At 39.5% G+C, this 20,348-nt stretch overlaps 1 protein-coding gene across 5 annotated transcripts in view; it reads right to left on the reverse strand.

Moving 5' to 3' along the window:
- LOC122794349 (cysteine-rich secretory protein 2-like) overlaps nt 1–19,693 on the reverse strand; it is a 641,399-nt gene extending 621,706 nt beyond the window's left edge. For 4 of the 5 annotated variants that reach the window (XM_044062663.1, XM_044062664.1, XM_044062665.1 and 1 more), the window contains exon 1: nt 19,572–19,693. The gene's annotated coding sequence lies outside the window, so the exon portion shown is untranslated. Of the gene's footprint in view, nt 1–17,546; nt 17,619–19,571 lie in introns of those variants that run through there. The other variant, XM_044062661.1, reaches the window with a different exon arrangement.
- Nucleotides 19,694–20,348: the final 655 nt, after the last annotated feature.

Raw genomic sequence — 20,348 nt, forward strand, 5'->3', positions numbered from 1 at the left:
CATTAGAAAAATATGGATCAGCCCTACTTCTTTGCTGATCAGGTATCTCATTCAAAATGGTGTCAACTTCCTCAGGGTGGTATCCCCTGGCTAAAAGCATAGCTTTCAAGTTAACTAACTCAGAGTGAAAGCCATCATCAAAAGCATTGAATCTAGACACCCTCATACCATGTCCTTTTATCACATTCTTAAAGACATATTGAGGGTGCATGCTACATCTATGAAGTAAAGTATTTCAGTAGCATGGTTTCCTATGGACACCAGTGCTGACCATCCCATTATCCAGTCTTTGTACAAATACATCAAGATAGGCTATTGAAATGGGAGAAAAGGACATGGTAAATTTCAAATAGTTTGTGGCCCCATAAATCTGTTCATAGAAAGTTACCAACTGGTCCTTACTCCCTGTCCAAATAAAAAACAAATCATCCACAAAGCAATGACAGAGAGAGGCAAACATAGAGAACAACTCATTAGTAAGGCGTAAATGTCTTGTTTGATTTGTATGATTCGAGGAGTACTCATGCCTCTCGCAATAATAGGAAGCCTAATCTAAGTTGGAAACAAAGGAAAGCTCTGTCACAATCCTGGGCTTTCGGATATTGGCAAAGGCTCTTGCCACCCCCATAGTGCCTTTTTTTAGGCAAGGCTCAAAAGTCAAACCCACCTCCATAGACAGCACAAGGAACAAGAAACTAAGGGTAATGCTGCTAAATGCCAGAAGTCTTAACCTCAAGATGCATGCATTCGAAGCTCTCCTCAGTATGGAGAACATCGATATCTGTGCAGTGACAGAAACCTGGTTCAAGGCTCCAGAGAGCACCCCAGCACTACCAAGTTATACCTCATATCATGCTTTTCGGCCCCAAAACCCGGACCGAACCACAAAAGGAGGGGGAGTTTCCATATTTATCAAGTAAATCCACACCTACAGGTTAGTGGCAGTGCACGAAGTATCGGAGACCATCCACGTGCAACTGACAGTGGGAAAGACTGCTTTTCAGTTTATAGCATCCTACAGACCACCCTCTCAAAGTCAGGAATCCCACTCGGCTTTCCTGAAAACATTGGAGAACACTAAGATCTCTCTGAACACCATTATATTGGGCGACTTCAACTACCCAAACATAGACTGGGAGCATTACTCAAGCCCCAGCACCTTAGCCCAAAGGTTCCTGGAATTTATAAACTCAAATGTTATGGAACAACTAGTCACCACTCCCACAAGAGGGGAAAACATACTAGACCTGATCATTACCAACATGGGGACTCTATGCTCCATACCAGAAGTATATCCCTCATTGGTAAGATCAGACCATAAATTAATTTCACTGGATATTCACATCCCGACCCACCCCCAGCCCAGAAAACCACAGTGAAAAACTTCTCAAAAGCAAACTTCACACTTCTCAAAACTGAAGTGGAATCCTTCAAGGCCCCAGGGCCAGTGGAAACTACGGCCCAAACTGCAGAATCCTATATAAATGCATTCTACAGACATCTCCAGGAATGCATGGATCATGCTATACCAAACAAAATCAAGACCCAATCAACCAAAGGCAGGCGTCCAGTCTGGTGGACCCCAGCCATAAATAAACTGTACAACAGAAGGAGGAAGCTACTACAAGATAGAGCAAAATCCCTAAAAGGGAAGGCATCTCTGATCAGTATTAGCAAAAAAATATGATCCCTTATAAAATCTTCCAAGGCCAGCTTCGAGAGAAAAATTGCACAAGACACTAAAGACAATCATAAGGCTTTTTTCAGTTATGTTAGGAACCAGGGATTCAACTCCCAGACTTGTTCTGAGTTGATTCTAAACAATAAAAAATACACTGAACCCACAGACATCGCTAATATCCTGGCAGACAGGTTCAGTGCAAACTTCTCCACCCCCACCCCCCAAAAGAGCAAGTATCTATCCCGGCAGAGTGCAGCCTCCCAAACATCTCTGATGCTCAGGTGAAGGCCACCCTCTCTAAAGCAAAAAACACTGCTTCCATGGGACCAGATGGCGTCCCAGGTTGCGTCCTACATGAACTCCAAGAAGAACTAATCCCTCAAGTAAAACTGCTGTACAATCTCAGCCTCACTACAGGATATGTGCCCAAAGAATGGCGTACAGCAACAGTGGTCCCACTCCACAAAGGTGGAGCCTCTGCAGACCCTGGAAACTCGCCCCATAAGCCTGACTAGCCTAGTATGCAAGGTTATGGAGAGGATCATCATGGAACTCATAAACAAAGACATTGGGGACCTACAGACACTAGATCCTACCCAATTTGGCTTTGTCAAGGGCAGATCCTGCCTTTTGAACTTGGTCGACTTCTTCGAAACAATCACCAAGGCCATAGATGAAGGGAAGGTAGTCCACACAGCCTATCTGGACCTCGCAAAGGCATTTGACACAATACCCCACTCAGGCATCATAGATAAGCTATCCAGCCTAAATATAAACCCCTATGTCACAAGATGGGTCGCAAACTGGCTCAAAGACAGAATCCACACAGTCAGAGTTGCTGGAGCCATGTCAGACTCGAAACCGCTCACAAGTGGCATCCCACAAGGTTCTGTCCTGGGACCTCTCTTGTTCAGTATTTACTTTTCTGAGGTACAGGCCAACATGGGAGGACTATGGCTCACCAAGTTCGCAGATGACTGCAAACTGGGCACCATAATCGACTCTCCAGCTGACACAAACATCCTTCAAAAAGGTCTCGCAGAGATGGATAACTGGTGCCAGAGCCATGGTCTAAAGCTAAATGCCAAAATGTGTACAGTCATACTCTTTGGCAAAAACAATGTGCCCACAAATTACCACATAGGTGGTAACCCATTAAGTACAGAGAAAGTAATTAGGGATCTGGGGACCCAAGTTGATAGCAATCGCTCCTTTGACAGCCACATTGCCAAAGTGGTTAGAAAGACCTTCTATATAGCCCACCTCATCATGAAAGGATTCACATCTAGATCAAGAGAAGTAATCGTGCCCCTTTATTCATCCCTCATCAGGCCCATCATAGAATACAATGCCCCCTTTGGGATGTACCTTACCCGACACCTGCAGCAATTAGAAAGACCCCAAAAGTACCTCACCAGGAGGATCAAGGGACTCAAACAGATGCCATATGCTGCTCGGTTAAAAAAACTCCAGCTCTACTCAGTTGCATACTGCCTACTTCGAGGCGATCTATGCCTGACATATAAAGCTATGTCCAACCCAGAATTAATGGACATGCTCCACCTCAGTAAATCTAAATCCCTTAGAGCCACGCGCTCGAGGGACTTGAACCTCAGCACAGAAATAAATAGAACATGCTGCAGGGACAGATTCATAACCCAGAGGCTCCCTTCACTCTGGAATAGAATTCCAATTCATGTTAGGCAGAGCACCTCACTGACTCTCTTCAAGAAGAATCTTGATGAGTGGATGGGGGATCATAGGTTTGTCCCGGGGATTACTTCCGTGTCACTATTAGACAGAGGCACAGTAAACTAAACTTTAAAAAGGGCACAGTATACTCAAATCAAGGGGTGGCATAAGCCAAACACAATTGGGCTAGGCTTATAAATGCCCCAAGGCAGATAGCCTAGTATGAACCTATGAACCTATGAACAATTTGCAAAACGATGACACCATAATTTTTAGACCAACTGATAAAGGTGGTCCTGTTGTTATTATGAATAGATGGGATTATAATGCTTCTATGCATAGTACGTTGAGTGAAAGCTATTCTTACCTAAAGATAGATAGGTTCATAGGTGTGTACTAGGTTAATAGTCCTGGAGCCTTTACAAGCTTAGCCCATAGGATTATCCTGGCATCATGCCAAACGACCTTAGTTCCAAGTGCCTCTGTTGACTAGACCCACTGGAGTTATCCCCAGGGTGAATTTTCTATTTCCTATCCACTCATCAAGATTTCTCTTGAAGAGGGCCAGCGAGGTGCTCTGCTTGACATGTATGGGAAGTCTATTCCATAGCATGGGCAGTCTCTTGGTTATGAACCTGTCCCTTCAGCTTGTTTTGTTGATTGTGGTAATGAGGTTGAGTTCTCTGGAGCGTTTGGTTCAGAAGGATTTCTTTAGCTGTAGTATTTCTAACAGATCTGGGTCAGACATGGCTTTGTATGTCAAGCAGATATCGCCTCTAAGTAGGCAATATGACACTGAGAATAGTTGGAGTTTTTTGAGTCTGTCCATATAGAACAAGTGTTTAAGGCCTAGGATCCTCTTTGTGAGCTACTTTTGCGGCATCTCCAGTTGATGCAGGTGTCTAGTGCGGCACATGCCAAATGGGGCATTGTACTCGATGATTGGCCTAATGAGGGGAGAGTAGAGGGAGACAATGACCTCTTTCTTCCTGGATGCAAAACCCTTAGTAATGAGATGTGCCATATAGAAGGACTTTCTGACCACAGTGGCAATGTGGTGGTCAAAAGAGAGGTTGCTGTCAACCTGGGTTCCCAGATCTCTTATAACTCCTTCTGTGTTCAGTGGACTACCATTGATGTGGTAATTCATGGAAACCAGGTTTTTCCCAAAGGGGATGACAATACATTTTTTTGGCATTGAGCTTATGGCCATGGTTCTGACACCAGTCGTTGGTCTCAGTGAGGCATTTCTGTAGGATGTCAACTTCACCTGGGGAGTTAATAATAGCTCCCAACTTGCAATTGTCTGTGAACTTTGTCAGCCAGAGTCCCTTCGTGTTGGCCTGGACTTCAGAGAAGTAGATACCAAACAGAAGAGGACCCAGGATCAAACCCTGTGGGACTCCACTCATGACAGGTCGGCAGTCTGACGTGGAGTCAGCTACTTTCACACTGTGGGTTCTATCTGTGAGCCAGTTTGCAACCCACCTAGTGATATAAGGGTTGATGCCTAGCTTAATGAGTTTTTCTATGATTTCTGAGTGGGGAATGGTATCAAAACCCTTGGCCAGATCAAGGTAGGCTGCATGAAGCACCTTGTCTTCATCCACAGCTCTGGTGACTGACTCAAAGTCGTTGACCAGGTTGAGCAGGCATGATCTAGCCTTCACAAAACCAAACTGTGTGGGATCCAGAGTTTGGAGATTCCCTGTATCTTTTCTTATTAGGTCTATGATAATGCTTCCATAGCTTTGCATATCAGACTCATCAGGCTAATGGGGCGATAGTTCCCAGGGTCTGTAGTCGCTTCTCCTTTTTGGAGAGGGATGACTGTAGCAGTGTGCCATTCGGTAGGGACAAAACCTGAGGTGAGGCTGTGATTGAACAGGGCACACAGGTGTAGTGCCAGTTCATGCTGTAGTTCATGTAGAACACAGCCAGGGATATTGTCAGGTCCCATAGAAGCTGTATTCTTGGCCTTGGACAGTGCTGTTTTAACCTGTGCAACAGTAATACTGGATGTCTGGCAGTCTACTGGTATTGTGATTGGTCTTCTGGGGGGGGTAAAGTTGGCACTATCTGTTGGCTTGGTATAGGACGTACCATTGTGCATTAGATCTGGGTATTGCCATGGAGATTTTTTACATAACTATAGAAGGCCTTGTGGTTGTTTTTACTATCTGCTGCAATTCTGTTTTCATAGCTAGCTTTAGAGGATTTGATGAGGGATCTCAACTTTTTGTTGAGGCTGATAAGAAAGTTTTTGCAGTCTTGGGACTTCACCTTATTCTGCATCAGTTTCCTCCTTCTGTTGTAGAGACTGTTTATGGCAGGGACCACCAGATTGGCTTCCTTTTTTTAGAGGAGGGCGTCTTGGTTCTATTGGGTATGGCGAGATCCACGCATTTGTGTACGTGTTCCTACAGTGCATTGGTGTATGCTTCAGTGGTCATGCAACTATTTTCCATTTGCATGGATGCCATGAAGTTAGCCACCTCTGTTTTTAGAAGCTCAAAGTTAGCTTTGGAGAAGTTTTTCATGGTGGTTACCTTTGCAGGGGAGGGGGTAGATTTCCAAGGTGATTAATTTGTGGTCAGATCTAACCAGGAAGGAGTTGACTATTGGTGTAGAGCAATGGTCGCCCATGTTAGTAATGACCAGGTCAAAGATGTTGCTACCTCTAGTGGAGGTAAGAACAAGCTGATCCAGTGAATTGGAATTAATGAATTCCAGGAAACATTGGGCAATTGTATTGGTACATGAGTAGTTTTCCCAGTTAATGGAGGGGTAGTTGAAGTTGACCCATATGACTTTGTTAGGTTGGACCCTAATATTATCCATTAGGAATGTGGATTGTGAGTCTTGGAACATGGTTGGGGACCTGTAGCAGGCAACAACCTGAATCGCTGTCTTATGTTAGCTGCACCTGTAGTATCTCTAATGCGTTATGTTGGGCTACCAGTCTGGAGGTGTGCGCATCCTTTATTAATATGGAAACACCACCACTTTTGGAGCTTCAGTCCAAGTTCTGGGGTTGAAAGATGTGGAATGAGTTATAGCCTGGTAGTGCAGGGGTGCTTTCTGCTGCCTTGAACCAGGTCTCTGTTACAACACAAATGTCGATGTTCTCCATTTTAAGAAGTGCTTTGAGTGAGTGCATTTTGCGATTTAGACTTCTAACATTGAGCAGCATAACCCTCAGATTGCATTTGTTTGTAGCTGTTATGGTGGTAATTTGGTCTTTGGAACACTGCCTAAAAAGGCACTATAAGGGTGGCAAGAGCCTTGGCCAGTATCTGAAAGCCCAGGGGTAACACATGCAAGCCATCTCTGGCAAAGCATCGTGGTCTACCAATCATGTCATCCCAGGCAGACAGATACTGGATCCCCTTAGAATGACACCAGAAACTGAGCCAATTTTTGAAATCAACCCTTTTCTGCTTGTACTGTGGTATCATCCTGGGTGATGGTAGGAGGCTGCTCAGGGCTAGGGTCATATTCTCAGATATTGAGTATGTATAAATTTAGAACACAGGATTTATGATATGTTGGAGGATTTGTTTAAAAGTGAATTAATATCATCTGACATACTACATTTTTTGAGAGTTGAACACCTACTTATTCTGATTATTCAAGGACTACCTAAAATTCATAAGAATGGCTTGAAACCCCCTCTGCAGCCCATTGTGTCTGGCAGATGTTGGTGTATTGAACTGTTCTCCTTGTTTCTAGAAAAGCATTTATGCCTTACTCTTGATAATAACAGATTTGTTTTAAAAGATTCTAAGCAGCTCCTTTTGGATTTATATAATTTTACTAGTACATTAGCAAAGGATATGGAATTTTACTTTGTCACCTTTGATGTACAATCGTTATTCACTGTTATTCCTAACATGGTTGGCATTGACTTTGTACTGAGATATCTTAGCACACACAGTGAATACACTGAGGCTTTCATCGATCTCTTGTGTTTATATTTGGAGAATGTCCTTGAAAATAATATTTTTATTTTTGATGGTGACATATTCCTACAAAAGGATGGCGTAGCTACGGGAATTTCATGTGCCAATAGCTATGCCAATGACCATGTGGGAGGAGGTCTACTTAATTACTAATTACTAACGAGTTGTTTTCGGTTTGCCCCTTTCTATCATCACTTTGTGGACGATATGTTTTTTATTTGGACAGGGAGTAAGGACCAGTTGGTAAATTTCTATAAACAGATTTATGGGGCCACAAACTATTTGAAATTTACCATGTCCTTTTCTCCCATTTTGATAGCCTATCTTGATGTATTTGTACAAAGGCTGGATAATGGGATGGTCAATACTGGTGTCCATAGGAAACTGTACTACAGAAATACTTTACTTCATAGATGTAGCATGCACCCTCAACATGTCTTTAAGACTGTGGTAAAAGGACAAGGTATGAGGGTGTCTAGATTCAATGCCTCTGATGACAGCTTTCACTCTGAGTTAGTTAACTTGAAAGCTAGGCTTTTAACCAGGGGATACCACCCTGGGGAAGTTGACACCATTTTGAATGAGATACCTGATCAACGAAGAAGTAGGGCCAATCCATATTTTTCTAATGGAGGTGGAAATGCAGATGATAGTAAGGCCAATGTGCTTATTAATAAGGTAAGGGTACCCTTGTACTATACCACACCACTGACATTAGTACCATCATGGACATAGCAGGAAGCACCGGGACATCCTCACTACAGATTCAGGTATTAGAGGGATTATAGGAGAGACACCTACATTTTTGTTTAAAAATAAAATGAATTTGAAAAGAATCCACTGTAGACTGAAGGATACTCTCATGCCAATGGTTTATAAGGATTTTTGCACTAGGCCATGTGGTATGTGTAATTACTGCAATAACATTGATAGTAATGGGTTCTTTACTGACCTGGTTATGGGTTGTAAGTATGTGTTTAAGGTGTCTGCTAACTGCCTTACCCAGCATGTGGTTTACCTCACTTATTGTGTAGTGTGTGCCTCCTATTATGTGGGTAAAACTGATAGGATGTTCAAAGACAGGATCAGGGAGCACCTATACAACATAAGGATAGGTTCTGGCAACAATGTCCTATCTAAGCACGTTATATAAGAAGGAGTTAGTCATACCTTTCGTTTTTTGGACACTGACAGTACCTTTCCTAGTATAAGAGAAGGTAATATCAGGAACTGCACTGACAGTAAAGAACGGGATGGATTGATTTAAATGAAAAAGCCTCCCTTATAGCTGTACTGAAATCTAGGCATTTAAAAGTGTAATGACTTTTCAGTTGATGGTTTTATGATCATATATACATATATATATGTATGTATATATATATATATATATATATTTTTTTTTTTTTTTTTTCAATTTTTTGTCATAGAATGTTGTTTTAATTATTTGCATATTTGCGTTCATGGTGAAAGTTAGTTAATAAACTCATGTTTTATATTGTATTTAATATGTGTTTAAGGTAAAACCCAATGCTTTTTATCAAGTGATTTTTTATCATGTGATTTTTTACCATGTGATTTTTTTTTTTTTTATCATCTGACTTTTATCATGCAGTTTGATTGGCCAGGTAGCTGCATTTAAACTTGATTATGGAGTGTGCAATATTTTAGTCTGATGAAGCTAACTGTGAAACTGCTTACCTGTTCTTGTGCACTGGATTCATTTTAATAAACGTACTTGAAGTTTACTTTTACTGTACTACTACATGTTTGCTTCATTGTATACACTATTGGATTATTGTATTAAGAATGTGTTGGTCAAATGTGAGCTTACTGTCAATATTTATACCAAGTAGTTTTGAAGAGTTTACTAGTTCAATTTCTGTCCTATTTTGTGAATACATTTTAAAGTCTATGTGTAGTGGTTTTGTAGAGAAAAGTAGGAGTTTAGATATTTTAGGGTTCAATACAAGTTGCAAATCATTTAGCCAGAATTCAATTGATGTAAATGAGTTTTGTGTGACCTTAAGTAGATCTGAGAATTTATCGAAGGAGGATATAATGGTGGAATCATCTGCATGCTGAATGTTTACTTTATGATGAGACCTTATGAGCGTCATTTATGAAGGTGTTACACAGTAGGGGCCCGAGAATGGATCCTTGTGGGATGCCTATATAATTGACTTGGTATTCTGACTGTTGATTGATCCATTTCACTGATTGTTCTCTGGTTGTCACGTAGGAGGAGAACCATGTTAGAGCATTAGAGGAGCAGCCCAATTTTCCTAGCTGTTTTAGCAGTTAAGCCTGAGACACAGTGTCAAAAGCCTTAGATGGGTCTAACAGAATTACAGATGTAGCTAGGCCTGTGTCTAGAGCTTTGTTTACTGCATCAGTAAAGGACAATTAAGCAGTAATGGTACTGTGTGCTGGACTGAAACCATGCTGGGTTGGGGCATGGAGATTATTGTCTGTAAAGTGTTTGAGAAGCTCAGCATGTATACATTTTTCCAGTATTTTTGATAGTGGGGAGAATATAGACATAGGGTGATAGAGAGTTCATTGGAATTCCCACCTTTATGTAATGGGGTTACAATAGATTTTTTCAAGATATTAGGGACAAATGATTCTGAGATGGAGCGATTTATAAGAATTCTGACAGGGTATGCAATTGCATTAGCAGCACGTTGCAAATATTCAGGTGGAAGTTTATCAGCAGATGGGAGCAAGGTTTTAGTTTGGATAGCAGTCTGAATACTAAGGATGTGGGTACTGCTTGGATGGTGAAGTCAAGAATGTAGGTGTTAGCATTAGAAGCGTTTGTTGGTAATGATAAGAGCGAGACATTGTTTTCTAGTATTGGGCTATCTGAGTTTTTAGACTTTAGTTTTCTGTCACTATTGGTGTCATTCCCTAGTTTCTGGATGGAAGTAATAAAGTGGGTGTTAAACATATTGGCTATTTGTTATGGGATTTTTTCTGGCAGGGTGTTGGGTTATGTAAGGTTCCTGGATTTAGTAAAGAAATGTTACAAGTTTTTTGGCTTTATTACGGAATTGCTTGAAAGTTCAGCTTGCCATGTTTTATTTTTCCGCAACTGCTTCCAGGCACAGTTTCTTGCAAGGACAGTTTGTTTAGTTGAGTTTGTTAGCCAGGGGGCATGGTTCAGTTTTGTATGTTTGATATACATTGATGGAAGACTATTGAGAGTGTCTAGGAATACTGTATTGAAATAAAGTACAGTATCATCTAAAGATAGTGTTTTTATAAGGGCCCACTTTTGAGCTTTAAGGATGCTGGAAAAAGTAGGTTGGCTAAAGTGGCTGAGGTTCCTGGTTGTTTTGTAGGAGTGATTTTTGGATGTGGGTTCTATGGGTGTAGGCTGGGAGGTGGTCACTTAGGGAGTTTGCTAGATTGCCTGAACTGGAGAAATTTTGAGGGTGGGTTAATAGTATGCAATCTAATATTGACTCAGATTCACTTGATATGCCATGTGTGGGAGTTGTGATAAGTTGAGTAAAGCTATACAAGTTTATGCTGTTAACTGGAGAATTTGAGGTAAGGGTTTGCAAGTTTATGTTGGTGTCTCCTAGAATGATGGTTTCCTGTGATATACTTTTGTTTAGCCAGGATAGAAAGTCTTCAAGGATGGGAATATTATGGTCTGGAGGATGTATAGTACAACTACACAAAGTTGTTTGTTATTATTAATGTGAAGAGATGCTATTAAGATATCCATGTTGCTAAAGGCAGGTGCTGTTTTAGTATGGGTAGTAATTGTTAGAGAGTCTTTGTAAGTTAATGCTACACCCCCACTTTTTATGTAACCTATCAGAGCAGAGTATATTGCAGCCTGGAGGGAGTATTTCTGTGTCCGAGATATGCTGTTTCAGCCAGGATTTTGTCACTGCCACAATGTCAAGTGTATATACTGATAGCCATGCATAAAATTCAGTGGTTTTATTACATATACTACATAAATTTATTGTTACCAGGTGAATGTTTTGATTGTTAGTAGCCTGGATGTCTGTAGGAGGGGTGTTAGGTCTGGGGTTAGGGTGAATATCACTGCTAGTAGTAAGGTGGATAGAAGATGAATTATGTTGTGTGAGAGGTAAGGTTTATTCATACATTTGGGGAAAGCATTGTAATATAGCTTGAATTTGATGTAGGTGGGTGATATACAAAGTTTGGTTGAGCATATGTAGATACATGTGAATAGGAATGGAGAGATCAGATAATAACTATGTATAGTAGTTGGTGTAGGGGAAGTTAGAGTTGAAGATGAAGGAGATGAAAAGTAGAGGGAGGTGTGTGGGGAAGTAGCTTGGGTTAATAATATTAATAATGTAGTGAAGGTGGGAAGGAGAAGAGAAGTGTGTATGTGGTGTGACATGAGTGATGTGCAGAAAAAGAAAAAAATGGGGGTAAAGTCAAGATGAGATATTAGTGGGTGGGGGAGTGTAGACAAGGGAGGGATTTGTATGCTGTGGAGAGATGTTACTGGTTATGGAAGTGTGGGGTGAAGTTACAGGAAGTATAAATCTGGTAGAAGAGGGGGTGGGTGGGAATGGGAATAGTGTAGGGGAGCAGAGTGAGCCTGGAGCGGAGGGCGAACGGAGCAGGTTGCGCCTGCTTTCAGAGACGAAGAGAGCAAAAAAAAAAAACTATCTCCAGTAAATGGCTTGGTAGGTATGTACGAGTTACTTAATACCAGAGAAACAATATCTAAAAGGTTGTGACTCTAACACATCAATAATATTTTGAGACACTTAACTGTTCAGTCATGAGAGATAGGACTAAGAGGAAGAGAATACAGGTAGAGAGAAAGAAGAGAAATAGGTGGGTTGGATATAGTTAATTGGAGACAGCTTCAAAACCTTTGTAACACTGTGTAACCTGCTCATTTATATACGTTCTGCACTGTAAAAATATGGAATGCAGCTCACTTGTGTTGTTTGTTATGAATCACAACTGAGCTTATTTCTATATATTTCCTGAAATACTAGCTCTGCTCAGGGTGTACTCACATCCAGGAATCCATTGTTATTTGTTGCCTTTTCTGGACAGACAAAACCTACTCTACTACATATTTAATTAACAATTTCAGGAAATCTCTTACCAACAATAAAATGGTTCTAAGGAAACTTACAACTATTTTGTTTCCTGTCAATGACATGTCTCTGCAGAGAGTGTAGATGAGAAAAAGAATGTTGGCATAACAAGCTATTTATTATACTACATTATTAACTTGGTAAGATCACTGCACTGGACAGAGGCACTGTTTTCAGAGCTGACCTGGGAATCGTATCAGACAATGTTACTTGCTTAGAGTTTCCCAGCAGGCAAACTGAGATAGCACTGTATCTTATTCAGAAGGTGACAGTGTCAACACTGCTTTCACAGTGATCAAACATGATGTTTTCCTTGCATTTTACTGATAATTTCACAGTGATCAAACAACATGATGTTTTCCTTGCATTTTACTGATAATATTCTCACTAACAAAAATCCTGCTTACAGCTGCTGTGTTAAGTGACTTCAGTAAAGCCTGTCATTTTGTTAACCTTTCACTAAATCCACAAGTAATGCTTAGTTTTTGTCTAGTATCAGAATCTTGTATTTGGTTTTCAAATTATGCTTCCAAATGCAAATATGGGCCAGGGTTGCAAAGTGTCTCTCAGTCTGGATAGTATTAACTCGTGTTCCTCAAGATTTAGTACCTTTAGTCCTGCTGTTTTCACCTTTTGCCATTTGTTACCAATGACTTTCATGACCAGCAGTTGTCATGCAAGGATGTTATCTGAGTTCATTTAAATCCTCTGACAAATGATCTAGGTAAACTGGAAACATGACTTACATCCAGGAAGGAGCTAATCTAGTTATCCAAAATCAGTGCTGCTCTTTGGTACCAATGACCTACTAATCAATGTTTCTACAGCCTTGGAAATCTATAGCACAAATGGAACCACTATACAGACCAACAACTTCACTGCCTGGGAATATGGTTTATCTCAGTGCTTAAATTCATTCACCAAGTATCCAGTTCTACCACAACTGAAAATATGCCTTTTTATCGGTCCTTAAGTGAGAGACAATTGATCAGAAAAGGATTCCTATCTTACAGATGGAATTCATGCTTCTTCTCATCACTGCTTCCATATATTTGTCCCAGAGATAGAACACAGTATTCTTTCTCCAGTTTTCCTTCCATTAGAAACACTGAAGCACTACACTCCGTTAGGCAACCTACTTCTTTATCAGTTAGCTGGAAACAACACGGGTTTATAGTTACGTAAGATCATGAATCCATATGTTTTTACTAGGCAGTTGATCGTGTAGATCATTTTTAGCCTAGTCAATGCAAATTCTACTTCTTGTAATCCTTTTCCATAAGGAATTGAAGGACCAGACCTGGACTGAATTAACAGTTATGTCTGAAGGAAGGTTAGGGAGCCACATTGATGTAAATGTCTTGCCAGAAAGAGAAGAATTCTTTGAGGGCTGTAGCTAACCTTCCAGCAGATTCTGTTTATGTTGCACTGAATACTTAAGTTTCTTGTTAGTAGTATTACAGGTCTTGTGAATGTGTAGGAGTTAATGCAGGACTATGTAATTTGAAGCTTCATAGGCTAAACAGAGGTCACCCCTTTGAAGATGGGAAAGAGAAATAGAACTTTAAAGCATTCTGTGTAGCTCAGAGAACTCACCCACCTGATTTTCTTAGGGAAAAAGCATTTTATTTTCATGATGGGCCATGTGTTTGTTAGTTACATGCCAAAAGTTGAAGTGAGGAGTACAGAGGGATGATACCATAATGGGACCTATATGATATGTCTTTTGTATTTCACTGTGCTAGGAAGAAGGATTTTCTAATGATAAGAAATATATGTTGATTAAAGGAGAGTTTGTTGTCTACAAAAGTGCCTAGGTCCCTGGCATTTTGAGGGGATATTGATTATGTGAAAGGTACATGGGTGCTCACATTTTCCAAAGAGCACAATACTATACTTTTTAGCATTTAGCTTTAGACTGTGGTCCTGGTACAATAGTTTTGTAAGTGTTAGGTTGTCTTGAGGAATCAGGGAGTCCTCTGAAGAAACTACTGAAAGATCTCTGTCGGCTTTTGGTGTTTTTTATATTTTTTGGAGTCCTCTGGAGAGTTGATAAAATCTTTAACTTTGCAATCTTCCACAAATGTGATCAGCCCAAGACCTTTAACATCAATGTTATAAATGCCAAATAGGAGCAGCCTTAGTATCAAGCTCTGTGGATCCCTGCAGTAATTAGCCTTTTAGAGAATAATATACCTCCGATCCTAATTCATTGGGTTATGAGACAGTTTGCTATTCAATAGGTTGTATGTGAGTTTAAATTTAGTGTGATGAATTTGTAAATAATCTCTGAGCATAGAATGGTAGCAACGGTCTTTGACAGGACAGGGTAAACAGTGTGTTCCATCTGCCCTCATTTACTGTTCCAGTGACTTTTTTCAAGAAGATTATTAGGTTAAGCAGGCAAAATCTTTCTTTCACAAACCCACAAAATGTTAAGCTGCTAATTATCTTTGTTCATGGGTTCCATAATAACGCATTCCATTATCTTATAATTTGGTCTATAGTTGTCAGGATCAGTGGTGGGACATCAAAATCGATTTGGGTGCGAATCAGTGAGATATTTACAAAGAAGATATAACACATTATAAAGACCCATAGAAATTGTGTTTTTTAGCCTTTACAACTTTGTGTATTACTTTCCCAAAGGGAACCTTAGGCACTGCTGCAAATATGAAGAAGGAAGCTGCAGGGGACAAGGAGAAGAATTTTGAGCATTTTTTTCTGCTAGTATGTTGGTTATGTCCTCAGGTGCTGAGTGGGTGTTATTGTTATGTTTCATTTGGGTGCAATGCTGGTTATTTTTCCTAGGGTATGTAATATTGTTGAATCGCAGGCTTTAATATCAAGTTTAATATATTTATAAAGTATGATTTTATGGGTTTAATTGTGTATCTAGCAACAGACTGCCAAATATTCTAATAAGGTAGGTTTTTATGAGCTTTAAATTGTACAGAGCTATGAGATAATTAATGATATGAGATTCACAGAAGTTTATCTGTTTTACCCTTGACCAACCTTACTGTAAAATGGCCTCTTCCTGTGTTATTTATTAAGCATCAAATTGGAGAATGGCATCACTATACTCTGAAAGGTGTGGGGAGGGCACTGCATGATGCTGTAAGGTGTTTCTCCATGTATCTCGGAAGTGAGGATTGCAACTTGGTGCAGCAAGATGTCTCCAGGCTATGCAATGCTATGATACAGATACAGCAACCATGCAGTTCAGAGGAGGGACCAAGAATGAATGCAATGAGGAGGGAGGACAGTTTAGGGACCATAGAGGGAATAGCCACATTTAGAAAAACAACTACTTGTAACTACAGGGTGCACTGTGGCCCACAGCTGAATTAATCACAGGTCAAAACAATAATGTCACACTAAGCAGAGCAATACAAAATCTACAGAATGAAAGTTAACAATGCCTGGTATGATTCTGCACACAAAATAGCAGCAATTTGTCATCTCTCACAAGCTAAAGACGATGGCATGTTCCAAATGAAATAGAAAAAGCCCTGACACACTAAGCACTAGAACAATCAGCGAGGTAGCAATGTAGAGGCACTAAATAGCAGGCAATTTAAAAAAAAAGTATTCTATCTTGTCCCTGTACACACTTGTTTCAGGAGATGTCCAGTAAAGCATGAGTCAGGCAGTAATAAAAGTAACACTGCTGCACAACTCAGTCTAGACCAACCAAATGGAACACAATGGCATGCAAAACACAGCAATAAAAAGGCACAGAAAAAATCAACAGACAGTCAGAAAACCACTTTAGTAAAACCTTGGAACAACTATACACCTACAGCACCAGCAATTTACTTTCTTTCACACAGATAAACAAGATAGTAATCCAACAGATTGATATACTGAGTAGTTACCTAGTCACAAATTATCAAAGTAGCAGAAGCAGACATGGCCACTAAGGAGGCATACAGGGATAAAACCCTAGCTTGGCTCAGCTGATCATGTTTGATTAGTTGCTCAGACAACTGATAGAGCAACAGGGAGGGATGGACATGCATGTCCTGCGTGAAGGTGCTCACTGGTGATGCTCCCAAAGTGGAGGTGTGGTCCACAAAGGGATGTTCACCTTGAATGCAACCAGCTAGCATAGGGGATGGGAGAATGGAAAAGTGAGAAGGGCATATAAAATAAGAAAAAAAATGAAAGACAGAAACAAAGGCAGCCAAGCCCCCAGCATGTCCTTAAGATCCATGACTGGTCCCATAAACAACAGAACAAGTCCGGGGGAAGAAAAGGTTGCTGATAGACCTGGCTTGGATGTGGGGCAGTGGGGGCAGAGCCAGTATAAATGAGGTCCAAAGAGACAAAAAATTTTTTTTTAAATGTAGTAAAAGTAGATGGTAGGAATTTATGAAAAAAAACACACTCTTCTTGTAATAATTGCTTTCAAGTCAGATCTAGTAAAATAGGTTTTAGCCAGCAGGCAAGCCAAATGGAGTTGAATGGCATGAAACATAGAGCAATATAATTTCAGAAAAAAAGCTAACAGCCAATCTGAAGACCACTTGTTTCAATGTCTAGCATAACTAGATACCCAGAACACCAACAATGTATCTTCTTTCACACACATAAAAAACAAGGTCAAGTGTTTCAAACAATATTGGAAAAGTCCTTGCACACTAAACAATAATGTAATCAGCAGCTTTGCAGTGCAATAACAGTAGGCGGTACACAATTTCTAAAAGAAATAAAGAAAGAAAGAAATGCCCTGTCCTTTTCTCATAGGGAGGAGTTTCAGTTCAAATGTTATCAGTCAATGATAACAGTAGCACTGTTGCCCAGCTCAGAGCAGCCCAGTCAAATGGAGCACAGTGGCATGCAAAACAGAACAATATAAAGATTCAAAAAGAATGCTTACACAAAAAAAAAAAACACTTATTCCAATACACTTATTCCAATACCTGGCATAATTAGATACTCAGAATACCAGCAAATTGTTTTCTCTCACACAGGTAAACAAGTTCAGTTGTTAAAAAGTATAGAACAAAAATGACATACTAAGCAATAGCATAATCAGCAAATCAGCAATCTAGATGCAAGAGATAGTAAATGATTTAGAAAAAAATCACTTATCTTCTAGTGACTGGTTCAAAGTCAAATCTGGTACAGCTGGTTTCAGTCAGTAACACTAGCACTGCTGTGGAGTTCAGAGCAGCACAGACAAATGAAGCATAATTGCGTGTAGAGCAGAGCAGTATAAAGTTTACGAAAAAAAACTAATAGCCAATCAGAAACCACGTGCTTACATGCCCTGCCTGACTAAGCTTAGCACAATACCTGCTCCTACAAGATAAACAAGGCCTAATTTGCTAAAGAGGAGGAAAAAAAACAACCCTGCTTAAAATAAGCTACTGACTTTCCATGAAAGAAATGTCAGACTCGGTTATGAACATGCAATCCATTATGCTAGTTTATCTGTCTTGATATCTGGTCTATTCTCACTGCAATCCTGGTCCTAAAGTTCTCTACATGTAGTTTGTGCACTGATGTAGTTGTTAGCCTACACTACCCTAGGACTAGTCTAAACTATGAAGACAGAGCATTTTAAATACTCTATCTTTGTAGCTAGAGGCGTCTTTTTCACCTGAAAACAAAACTATCTCTGCCATCAACTCCAAAATAAAACTTTAAATATACTGTAAAAAAAGAGTTAAATGCTTGTGTCAAATAAATAGTAACTCAATTACTGTAACCATGAACTTGCCTATGTCTTTACTGACACAACTGACTAACTGGTCATGCTAAACCTTTTATTTTGGCATACTCTGACAGTCTTGTATAGTAATATATATTCAGTACTTTGAAAGTATGTGCATTTGTACCCAGTACATTGAATTGTCATGCACTCTGTTAATACATTTACATACATCACCTGAACTTGTAAGCTGCTAATTTTCAACATGTATGGCAACCCTAGCTGTATCTCTTTTTCATGCACTATATGTCTTAGGCATGGATTTTGCAGAACTATGCATGACTTCATACCTGTCTTAAGTATGTATTGCAACATGCCACTATGCACATCACATAAATTCTGCAATGGCTGAACTGTTTCTGAATATGAAAAAAAGAAAAACAGACTAGCAAGTAAAACAAAAATTATTTCTATATCTATATGTACATCCTTATTTCTACCAATTTCTCTTTACGGATGCATATATGGATGTGAGCGAATGTGTACTGTGTGTGTGTGTGTGTGTGTGTGTGTGTGTGTGTGTGTGTGTGTGTGTGTGTGTGTGTGTGTGTGTGTGTGTGTGTGTGTGTGTGTGTGTACTTTGAAGATGGAATATAACACTGTAATACTACATGTATATAACACATAGCCAGTTAACAAGCCCAGTGATTGTACCTGAAGAAACTGACCAGGAATATTACTCAGATTGCATTAAGTCCTGTAAAATGAGTATCTTTCCTTGTCGAAAATGAATGTGATTGATAGGTCAAGAAATGCTCCAAACAGTTAAGAGATTTTAATGTGATTTATTGTGTACTATTGCACATTAGTATTTAGTAATTATATGTTTCTTATGTTAACAAAATAATGCCATTTTGTTTCCCATTTAGACTTTATTGTTGTAGTACTTTTACTGGAACCAAGCAATGTGCACCAAGAAAAATATCTCTGTCCAGATAAAACTAAGAATACAGAAATGGAAGGTCTATTCTTCACTTCTCCTTCTAAACAGAGAATAATTATAATTGCAATGTTTGTCTTATGGCTTTTTTCCTGGTTAGGGGTCGCCACAGCGGAACTCCGATCCGCTAATGATTGGCAGTAGAGTTTTCCATGCTGGCTTGCCAGGCCTAACACACAACCTTCAATGAAGGAACGCCCGTTCATGCATGTCACCACACAGAAGACGCTCTAACTGAGGATCGAACGGGCAACGTCTAACTGTGAGGCGACAACTCTACCGCAGCACCACCACCGCAGTGATTATACTTGCAATACAATACAATATTTCCACTAAAGGTTATGTAGCTGACATTAATATTAAAATCTAAGCATTTGTCAGGCATTCTATTCATTCTTTTTAAGAGAAAAGTAAACAGAAAATGTTGCAACAGCTTTCATTTAAGAAGATTTGAATCTCTCACCTTTGATGCCTGACTTCTTGAAAGAGAAGCTGGTATACAATTTCAAGGACAGTGGTTCCCACCAGTAACAATATATTCTGATATGTTACTTATATACCATGACAATATCATATGACATACCTGTGGAACAAAAAATGGATTAGTGGTTTCCATTACATCAGTCCTACTCTATTGTTTTGTTTTCAGTCAGTATGTGTACCATATAGGTGGCACAGATCCAGCAAAGTTAAATAATTACAGGATAATATAATAAAGTAAATAAGGAATAAATAATTAAAGGATTACATAGCAGTCTAAGATCATAAAGGGATAACAGCATGTCACAGACAGCTGGCTGTATGTAGTCAGCATTCCCGTGCTTTAATTTATACATTAAAAGTAAAATGAGTTATAGTTAGTTAAATCCATCTGTTATAGAACATTGCTTAGTTACACATAAAAGTAATGTGAAGACATTATACCACACAAGTATTTCTTTTCAATCCAGCATCAAAATAACTGATTGTGTTAAACAGATATGTCTGTGATACAGGTTCTGAAATATATTACAGCTCCAGTGAGGAAAAACAATTAGTTTCAAATATTTGGGACACATCAAAAGTAGTAAGAGAAATAGGCAAGAACAATTCTGTTTCGGCTATTATTTCATTTAGTTTTCTAGAGTTGTAAGAAATGACATTCTGACCATACATTATGAATTTGATGTTTTTTTCTGATGATTACATTACATTTCTTTATCACCATTTATTTCAGTGTAACTTCTAATCATATTTTAGT

This window comes from Protopterus annectens, chromosome 2.part1, assembly GCF_019279795.1.
Source record: "Protopterus annectens isolate FY-2018-M chromosome 2.part1, PAN1.0, whole genome shotgun sequence".
Lineage (NCBI taxonomy): Eukaryota > Metazoa > Chordata > Ceratodontiformes > Protopteridae > Protopterus > Protopterus annectens.